Source organism: Alosa pseudoharengus, unplaced genomic scaffold (assembly GCF_046254945.1).
Source record: "Alosa pseudoharengus isolate Yale_2024_CS ecotype anadromous, Long Island Sound unplaced genomic scaffold, YU_APseudo_1.1 YU_APseudo_1.1_scf_2, whole genome shotgun sequence".
Lineage (NCBI taxonomy): Eukaryota > Metazoa > Chordata > Actinopteri > Clupeiformes > Clupeidae > Alosa > Alosa pseudoharengus.
Window position 1 is genome coordinate 44,413,445 of NW_027468663.1, and position 11,056 is coordinate 44,424,500.

General features: G+C 41.9%; 1 pseudogene; it reads right to left on the bottom strand.

Moving 5' to 3' along the window:
* Positions 1-3,310: 3,310 nt before the first annotated feature.
* On the bottom strand, positions 3,311-5,258 carry LOC143133528 (uncharacterized; annotated as a pseudogene).
* Between the last annotated feature and the right edge of the window lie 5,798 nt (positions 5,259-11,056).

Here is an 11,056-nt window from a genome sequence, read left to right on the forward strand (position 1 = left end):
CTGGTATGGAGTACGGGCAGGGAGAGTAACCGCCTCAGCAATGCATGCAGTTGTTGTTTGCAACATTGAGAAGCCGGCTGTGTCCACGGTGCGAAAATTGTGCTACCCAACAGCACTGTTGACTACACAAGACACAAGATGGGGAATTGAGCATGAGGAGACTGCAAGGAGTGTGTATCAGGCCAAGCAAGCACCACACCACATTGACCTGAAAATTGAGCTGTCTGGTTTCTGCATCAACCCTGAGTTTCCTCAAGTAGGCGCTTCACCTGATGGATTACTTCACTGTATCTGCTGTGGGAAAGGCTGCCTGGAAATAAAGTGTCCGGCAAAGCACAAGAACAACACTGTCCAGGAGGCTTGTGATGGTGACAGGGACTTCTGTCTCCAACTTGTGGACAACACATATCAACTTAAACAAGGCCACAGATACTACACACAGGTGCAGACACAGATCTTTGTGACTGAGTCCAAATACTGTGACTTTGTGGTGTGGACACAGAAAGATCTCGTTGTTGTCCGAGTCATGCCAGATGTCAGGTTCTGGGAGTCGTGTCTGCAGAAGGCACAGGAATTTTTCCTGAAGGTTTCCCTCCCTGAGCTCATTTGCCGCCACTACACACAAGATGCCTCCACACCGCAGACCTCAAGAGTTATGGCTGTCAAATCTCCTAACACTGTAACAGTCCCACAAGTAAGAGGGCAAAAGAGAGCGAGGAAGAGGACCACAGAACATAAAGAGAATACGTGGTGCGTGTGCCAAGGGCCTGAGGAACTGGATGACATGGTTGCGTGTGACAATGAGAACTGTGCGACGCAGTGGTTCCACCTTTCCTGTGTTAGACTTGATGCAACCACTGCAGCAGGTGACTCCTGGTTTTGTGATGCATGTCTGTAGTAGCTGTCCAAAGACATATATTGTATATTATATATTATATATTCTATATTATATTATTAAATATTGTTATATTATATTCGATTGTATATTATATTATATTATCATATATTGTTATATTATATTATTATTATATTATATATTATATTATTATATTATATTATTGTATATTATTATATATTGTATAGATACCTATTTATTTATACATTTTAAGAAATGTATATTCATTATTATGACCGCCGCGCAGCGACTTTTTTCTTTTTCGCATGTCCAAATTTCCGTCAAGGATTCCCGGGACACTGAAAGACCGGGGTACACGAAACTTGGTGGGCATGTAACCCCACATGGATAGCATGGAACCATCGTTTTTTGTTTTGATCTGTAGCCCCCCCGCTGGACTGGACCCCCCACGAAAGGAGGGTAGGGCAGACACAGTTTTCTGTGAATATCTCGAGAACCGTAGGGTTTAGAAGGACCATTTGTTTAGTATGTTGATCTCAAGGGGCCATGTCAACCCATTCCATAACCACTCATTTCATGTATAGCGCCACCTAGTTAAACACAAAAAAGTAAAAATGAGGTGTTGTAATCGCAGGTATCTGTGACCTAACAGTCAAAACTGCACGAAATTGGAAGTGTAGGATCATTATGACACCCTCTGAATGCACGCCAAGTTTCGTGGAATTCCGTTCATGGTGGGCCACACAATAAATTAATTTATGTTACTATACACCAACTGGCCTGTAGGTGGCCGGAGACAGTTTTCTGTGAATATCTCGAGAACCGTAGGGCCTAGGAGGTCCACCTTTTTTTTGTATGTTGGTCTTAAGGGGGCATGTCAACCCATCCCATTACCACTTATTTCATGTATAGCGCCACCTAGTTAAAAATTAAAAAGCAAAAAAATAGGTGTTTTCATCACAATATCTCTGGCTGACATGGTCAAAACTGCACAAAATTGAAAGTGTAGGATCATTATGACACCCTCCGAATGCATGCCAAGTTTTGTGAACTTTCGTTCATGGGGGGCCTTACAATAAAATAATTTATGTGTACATTTAGTGACCGTACACCAACAAGGATTCCCGGGACACTGAATGACCGGGGTACAGGAAACTTGGTGGGCATGTAACCCCACATGGATAGCATGGAACCATCATTTTTTGTTTTGATCTGTAGCCCCCCCGCTGTGCTGGACCCCCCGAAAGGAGGGTAGGGCAGACACAGTTTTCTGTGAATATCTTGAGAACCGTAGGGCCTAGGATGACCAATTTTTTTCGTATGTTTGCCTCCAGGGGTCATGTTAACCCATTCCATGTGCACACATGTGCATAAACAGATACACACGCACACACATACATTCACAGTAATCATACGTATGACACATACTCACACAGTAGACATATGTACGCATGCATGCACATGCACAAACACACATACGCAGGCAAACACACAAGCATGCACGCACACACACACACACACACCCACACACATAAACATGTACACGCACACATGCACACATGAATTTCTCAGAATTATGAACAGGCAAGATGGGGGTGGGGTTGTATAAAATGAATTTTACATGTGAAATCTATGAACTAATCATGTTTTGGTACTTGTTGTCTAGCAGATACCAGTGAGAATTGAGTGTGGATAATGCAATTTAGTGAGACCGTTAGAATCATATAGGCCTTTCAGCGTGATTTATTTTTGTGGAAAAAATGTGCTGGACTGGGCGGCGGTCATATTTTGTACCGCTCTGCGGTACATCTAGTTTAATTTGCACTACCTCCATTTTCTATGTGTCCATTGTTGTTGTTTTATAGATACCTATTTATTAATAGTATTAATACATTTTAATTTAAAAACTAAGTTTTTTTATAAAAACATAGTATTTGTTATTGTTATAAGAAATTGCACCTCCATTTTCTAGGTGTCCATTGTTGTTGTTTTATAGATACCTATTTATTAATAGTATTAATAAATTTTAATTTAAAAACTAAGTTTTTTTATAAAAACATAGTATTTGTTATTGTTATAAGAAATTGCACTACATTTTCTATGCGTCCATTTTTTATTTGTAACCTTTTACCTTCAAGCATTCCAACTGCACTGCACCGTTCTGCACTGCACTGTGTTCTCAAGTTGCACTACTTGCAAATAAACACTCAAAAACATCTGATTGTCTGACACCTCTTGCTTTTGGGTATGGATGCAACAGACACTTATGGCTGAAAACCACTTACTTGTTAGATGTTAGCTTAGAGTATTGTCAATACAAATAAATTGTCAATTCAATATTGATCAACATTCTTTGTTTTAATACAGTAACGTTACTGCAGAAACAGCAGAATGAAGTTGTTGAAACCAATTTAAAGTTAACCAATAATGATAAGGGAGAAACCAGATGCACATTTATTTCAGCACAACACTAGGGCTCATGTTTGTCAGAGCACAACATACAGACACAATCTTATCAAGAAATGTCATGTCTTCATCCTTGCATGGCAACACCATGTGAATAGGTACTTTAGCTGACAAAATGGTGTACTTGTTGCGGACGGTTCCGATTACCCTTTCCACATGAATTCGGAGGTGGGCAATTTTTCTTGTGCTCTCCACGTCTCTTGCATCCAGCTGACAGCGTCCTTTTGTGAAAGCTGGGATCTTTACTTCGGCACACATAAGTCCCACACTGTCCTGTATGTCAAAGCCGCGGTCAGCCAACACCAAATCCCCAAGTAACAGTTTGTCCAGAATCCCACAGTTATCAGTTACGTGCTTATCACTGATCCCCCCCCGCGTCCCCCCCATCCCTTGGAAATGAAAGAAATTGAGCCCTGTGGTGTAATACCAATGAGGAACTTCATAGTTGTGTTGTGTTTGTAGTGGGAATATGACTGAGCTTGAGCTTGAGCTTTAAGATTTGATGGTCTCTGTATGAATATTTCAAAACAGTCCAGAATAACAGCAACACGCTTCCCAAAGGCCTCCACAAACTGATGGGGCATAGTTGCATGCAACGCATCTCGCCCTGGCCAGTTAATCAAAGGGCTGGTGCGTGCATGCAGAACATTTATGGTGTCGCTGAACGTTTTGGAAACAGTTTTTCTGTCTACACAAAAGAGGTGGGCAATGTGTTGTATAGGTAAATTTAATCTAAGGCGCATTAGGGTCAGGAAAAGCATCTGAAAAGGTGACAGTACTTTACTACTCTGTGTCATGTACGGTCCAACACAGGCTAGAACACCCATGACAACTTCAAGGTGTGGAAGTCCAGTGTAGTATTTCACTTTCACTTTGATCCATTTTTCTCTGGCCAAGCTCACATTTCAGGGTCCTGTTCTCCTCCAGCAGCCGGTTGATTTCAGCACGCCGGTGCTGACAGAAGTCACATTCTGTCAGCAGTGTCTGGTCAGCTCCATCCTCTGCTGGTGTCTCCACTTTGGATCAAATAAGGAAATATTTTAGCTAAATGTGCATCATGCAGCTGAAACAGCAACAAAAGCAATATAAGGTCTTGTATCTGCTGGCTCTGTAAGGCTTAACTGGTGGAACAAGGTCATCAATAACTGTCTCATCCATCGCAGGTGTACTGTCAGTCCTTTGCCGTTTTCTCTTTTCCTGTCTCTCATAGCGTGCAGTCTTTGTGGCCTTCATCTCAGTGTGACCCAAGTGTAGTGATGGTGGTGATTTGCTGGTTTTCCTCGTAACACAATTTAAAATTATCATCCATAGCAGAAGTGTTGAAAACATATAGAACCATAATGTTATCAAAGATCCTTAATATACATATTTTTATATTATATGATTACATTACATTACAAGACGGCTGGTAAGTGCTAGGATCAGCAAGACTTGTTGTAAGTGGTGCTATGAGAGATGTTGTTCTCTAAAGAGCTGGGTCTTCAGGAGTTTTTTGAAAATGGAGAGGGATATCCCTGCCCTTGTAGGAACTGGCAGTGTGTTCTACCGAAGAGGATGAAATGCTATATCAAATGCTATATCAACCAACGAGGATGAAATGCTATATCAACCGTCTCTGATGTTATGTTATGTTTGTGTGGGCGCGCATTCATGTGTATGTATGTGGTGTCGCGGTTGAAGGAAAGAAACAATGTAGGCTATAAAAATAAAATTGTGCATCTTTAACTTACCAGAATGAAAATGCAGGGAACACACTCTCATCGACATCGGGATACTGTGGAAAGTTATGTTCGGTCGTCTTACAGACGCGATCCAAGCGAGCCGACGACTCTTCGTTATCTCTGACACTTGGTCTCCGTGGTTGCGCCTCTATCTTTTTCCCATTGCGATCATGTGTTGCGCTGTTACAGCCCACAATACAGCAACGGTTTACCATGGTTGAAATCAAGTTAAGGTGAAATTAATCAAATTAAAACACGGCTGAGAGGGAGTACAGTACGCAGTAGTCATAGGCAGTAGTCTAAGCAGCGGTAAAGGAGGCAATCAACATGGCGGCCACGCAAAGTAATTACGTCATGACGCCCACACCCTATAGGTTTGTATATGTGCTAACGCTTACTTGAACGTTCCCTATAGTGGCTTGTGGGGTAGAATCTAACTTGTTGACACGTTTAACATTACTGTTGTTTACTACTTTATGTAAATCACATGACTATAATAAACTGTAACTTACTGAGAGCTAAGGTAATTCTGATTCAGACTGCCAAGTAGGTAACATCCAAACAGTGTGATGAATGGCCATCACGTAAAGCATATGACAACAGCAAATAGCTAACGTTTACGTTAGCCTAACTTATTTATCGTTGACATTGACCCGACACATTCATAAGTTAGACCATAGACTGATAAGGACGTCCATCAAACTAAAAGGGTTCGTTCTTCGATGTCTTCAAATTCGTTCGAATTCCGTGTGTATCCTGTGTATCTTTCGTGTGTACCCTGTTGCCTCTTCCCTGCTGTTCCGGCAACAAGGTTTCACGCGAGATTTACGCCACATCCCAGAGAGTTCTGTTTTCCCAAGATGGCGCCCGTCTGTATATGTAAACGAGACGTAAACGGTACTGTTTTTCTTTTTAATAAACTGCCTGTAGACTTACACAGTTCTCAATGCTTCGGTTTACATGTAGATACCCTCATTATGTTACGGTGTAAGTGTGTTGCTATTTGGAGCCTTGGTAGCGATTTATTTTTACTCTACATTTAGTTCAAGCATCGTTGTTTGGTGGGTCAGGTGACGAGCCGTCGAATCACAGCACAGCACCCAGAATGCATTGCAACACACCGTCATGAAGGGACTCATCGTTAGGTCGGCTTTAAATAGCATACATTACCTATAGTAATTTAACGTTGTCTGTAAGCTCCACAGATTGTGGCAATTGAATTGATTGTGGACTTCTTGCCGGGCAATGATGAGTAACTTAACTTGAACAGTAGTGTTGCGTGGATGTGCATAATATCTGTATGAATGTGTGTTTCTCAATGTTATAATATATATCTATAAAACTGTATACATAACTAAGTTTGAATCAAGCTAGCTGGGCATTGAATTGGGCTGAATGGACTGGGAAAACGTTTTTTTATTATATGACCTGTATGAACATGGATTCACTTTAAAAAAAGATGTCTTTTTTTTTTACATGACCTTTACACTTGGTGCTGGCAAGGCATTGAACTGGGCTTCATTCAAGGATTCCAACGGTACCTCGTTTATGAAAATCGGACATACGGGTCAAAAGTTACATGCACACACCTTCATATACACAGACAGCCCAGCCCAGCCCATTAGACAGTGCCAGATGGCTTAGAACTCTGCCAGGTGCAAGCTTAAACAATTAGAGCTGTGATGTCACAATCAGAATTAGAATCCTGAACATTCCGCCATTCATTTCAATGGGGCCGAGAAACGCAGAAAAACGTGAATAACGCGAAAACGACAAGGGCCAGCGACACGAAAGTAACAAGCTCCCTACACCGGTTCGGGCCTGAATTTTTGGAGTTTAAACCGCGTTTGAACTCCTGTGTCAAACATAAGGCCCGGGGGCCAGATCAGGCCTGCCAGCAGGATTCATGCGGCCCCTCAGAGAAAAAAAGATATTCACATCCAGTTGCGTAATAAGCAATATCTCTATGATATGATAAATTGATTAAACCATCCTCAAGAAGGAAGTAGCTGCAAAAACTGACATGGAAGTAGGGTATTTTAAGAGGAAAAGAGCAGTATATGACAGCAGTACATGACTTGTACTAGTTTGCTCATAAGTGGGTATAGTAAAGAAGAATATCATCTATCAACACTCCTATACCCATGCAGAGAGATGATGACCACGACAATGATGGCCCCTGTGAGGTCTCATTCCAACAAGTCCGGCCCACTGCCTGATATGAGTTTGACACCCCTGGTCTACGTCATCTGAGCAAAATCAGGTTGATCTTGTTTGGTACAAAAACACTGTGGCTAGAAGCTAGACAGATGGCTTCTAAGACCCCATAAAGAAAAATGCATATTATTTCCATGAGGTTTTACCACTAAAACGATGTTCTGAAAACTTTGGCCAAAGTTGATAGCTTATGTGGGAAAACTCCGGTTTCACTTTCATCAAGGAAAAACGGCGTGTTTGCATGTGATATGTTGTTCCCTCGTTTGTTTGAAATTTGATTGGCCACCTGTGCTCGAGAGGTTTGCAACACCCTTCCCAGCTGTTTATAGTATGTTTGTAGCATAGGTGTGAATGGAATATTTTTTAAAAACTAAGGAGGGGAAATATCCATATCAGGTTTTCCGAATAGCCCCTGCTAGGTAGGCTATTTCGTTGTCTTAAACCTAATTAGATTTCACTATCGGGTGTTGTACAAGGTATAGACAGCACGATTACTTTTAAAAAAGACCAGAAAACAATGTTATGGCTAGTGATGTGCCCAATGAAGCGAGGCTTCGAGCTTGTGTCGAGCAGAAAGGGGCGTGCCAGATGAAGCCCCGGTTCGAGGCTTGTGTCGTTTCCATAAAAATCACGTGACTGATGACAAACGAGGCCTCGGTTTGTGAGTGTGACGTCTGAAGCTTCGTTTGGGACACACACCCACGTGACTGCTTCGGAATCTGATTCAAAGGCTTTGAATTGCGCAAACCAGGGCACCCGCTCTAGTGTCGGAATGAGTTGTGTTGTATTGCAAGAGCCAGGCGAAATTTGTGGGTAGCCCTGATTTATATAGGATGCTTGCTCTGTTTGTCAATTTACGTTATTTTCTTTCCGGAAAATGTCCATAATCCATAATATCATGCACATATAGAAATAAAGAAGAAATAGCCTAGGCCTAGCCTAAAGCTTTGCCATTTAGAACAATGACATTAAAACGTGTCTGCGTTGCAGTCTCAACTTCAATCATGTAATTTAAAAGCAATACAGGCTAATATTTTCTATGTAGGCCTAACAATAATGGCTGACATAATATTTTCCTTTTATTGAAAGTTTGATTCATGAAACATCAAACTATGTCAGGCCATGTAGGGTTTGGTTTAATTAGGCGCCTGGTCGTTTCCTTTTCACTCTCGTCCATAGCGTGTTGAGGTTGATAATACTTCGTCCTGGTTCAGAAGCTAAGTAGTGTCTACTGCGGTCGTTAAGTGGATGGGAGACCGATTGGATCGATCATTGACTGGGATAACATGATTTCACGCCTCCACGGAAACACCAATCTTCACGTGATAACGAGTGACGCGATTATGTTGCCTAATCGTATTTTATTGTATTGAATTGAGACAAACAGAAATGCACATTTCTTGCAACACTTTTAATGTAATGAATGAGAACATTTCGAAGCTTTGGCATTGTGTTGAACGTGTAGGCATTCTTTTCACTAGTCCGTGACTGCGGGGCTTTATGCAAACCACCAGATGTCGCTGTGTTTTCCTTATCTTCCATGTTTCGAAGCTTCGACACATTACTCGGCACATTAGGGAAATGTGCCGAGTAGCGCTCGAGGCTTCATTTACCCATCACTAGTTATGGCATTTGTGGAGAAGAAGGATGGTTTGTGTGTTCTTCCTACAGCTATTGCGTTGCTCTGATTGGTTAGGTCTATCCAACTGAGTGCAGATGCCCCCCCCCCCCCCCCCCCCTTGGTTGAAACCAACCTTTCATAAACTTGTGAATTTCACCAGCCGTCTTCTCTGCACCAAATAGGCCAAGCTTCCACGGATGATCTTGTTTTCACGGAGATAGACGTGGTGTGCACGAAGGGGAGGGGCTGTGTGTGTTTGTGTGTGTGTGTGTGTGTGTGGGCGAGAGAGACGCGTGAGTGACAGAGAGACGGAGGGAGAACAGGGAAAGAAAATGCAGCTTAACAAATACGATGCATGTTTTAAATAGCGTTAAAAAATAAAGTAGATGTACGGCAGAGGGGACATTCTAAAACGCTTAACGTGAAAAAGCTTAACGTGGCTTAAGGTAGGAAAACAACGATGAATCATCACCAAATTTCGCATGACCATATGTTGTCATGAACACTTAAGTCTGTCAAAAAAACTAAACCGAAATCCAACGATTATAGAAGATATCTCACATTAACGTTTTCTTCTTCATTGGCGCATATGGCGAGAAAAAGGCTTAACGTGGTTTAATGTACCTAATCAACGATCAATGATCACCAAATTTCTCTTTCATATTGCTCCTAATAAGCACATAAAACTGTCAAAGTGTCAAACCCAAAGTCCAATTATTAGTGGGTTTGATCCAGCAAGCCCACAGCATGGCAAGCACAGCTTTGCCATGCTGTGGGCTTGCGGAGCAAGCCCACTATTGTTCTTCTTAAGTTTTCTTATTATTAGTGGGTTTGATCCAGCAAGACCACAGCATGGCTTTGCCATGCTGTGGGCTTGCGGAGCAAGCCCACTATTGTTCTTCTTAAGTTTTCTTATTATTAGTGGGTTTGATCCAGCAAGACCACAGCATTGTTCTTCTTAAGTTTTCTTATTAGTGGGTTTGATCCAGCAAGCCCACTATTGTTCTTCTTAAGTTTTCTTATTATTAGTGGGTTTGATCCAGCAAGCCCACAGCATGGCAAGCACAGCACGGCTCGTCACCTGACCCACCAAACAACAACTCTCTGGGATGTGGCAAATATCGCGTAAAAACCTTGTTGCCGGTGTTGTGCCCCTTCTGGTTTTTCCACCTACTGGTTTCCGAGCTGTTTCCGAGCCTGTCCAGATGTCATGTATACCTATCAACAGCAGCTGACGGCTACCACGTCGACAGATTCGCTACATATTCATAAACATTTTACTGGCCTTTGCATGTCGCACCTCAATAAAAACTGCACTGAACTGAACTGAATACCTGAGAACTACATTACTATAACATTTTCCAGCGAGGAAAATGCTTTTTTAAAGTAACCTAATTTCGATTCTCTGTGTCGCGCTGGATTCGAACCTTCATCAGCAAAAGTATCACCATGCTAGACTGTCTCGCTCTCCACTAAACTATCAACATCTACATAACTTCTAGAACACAACGCTGTGTTCACTCAGTAGGCCTAGGCCATGATTCACCATTTATCTGAATATTTTGAAACAACTGGTTACCTTGATTTAGGCTTTAAAAACGTAACTGTATCATGCACTCTACCTTCTGTTACACCTCTGCGCTATTCATGTGCAAGGATTTGTCATAAATTCTACCAGGCAACGCACGAGTTATGAAACAATGGGTCTAAAACAACTGGTTACCCTGGACTGAAAACGCATGATCTCGCTCTCAAACAGCTAGTTTGCAATAGCCTACGTTCCCTGGATGCATATGCCTACACATTTTACTGGCCTTTGCGTTTCGCACCTTAATATAATCCGTACACAGCTGAGCACTATAACATTCTCCAGCGAGAAAATAGTTTTTTAGAAGTCGCCTAATAATGACCATGACCATGATCTAGATTCGAACTCTCTTCAGGAAAACAAATTACACGCGTGACCACACCGTTCCCCACTACACCATCAACACTGTGTCAATGATCGTTTAACTATTTTCTATCAAGTCATACATCACTGTTTGTCTGAACATTCCGAAACAACTGGTTACCTTAATTTAGGCTTAAAACATATCGCTCTGCTACACCGCTGCGCCATCTGTGTGCAATGATTTGTCAAAAATTCTACCAGGCAGCATATGGATTCTGAAACAA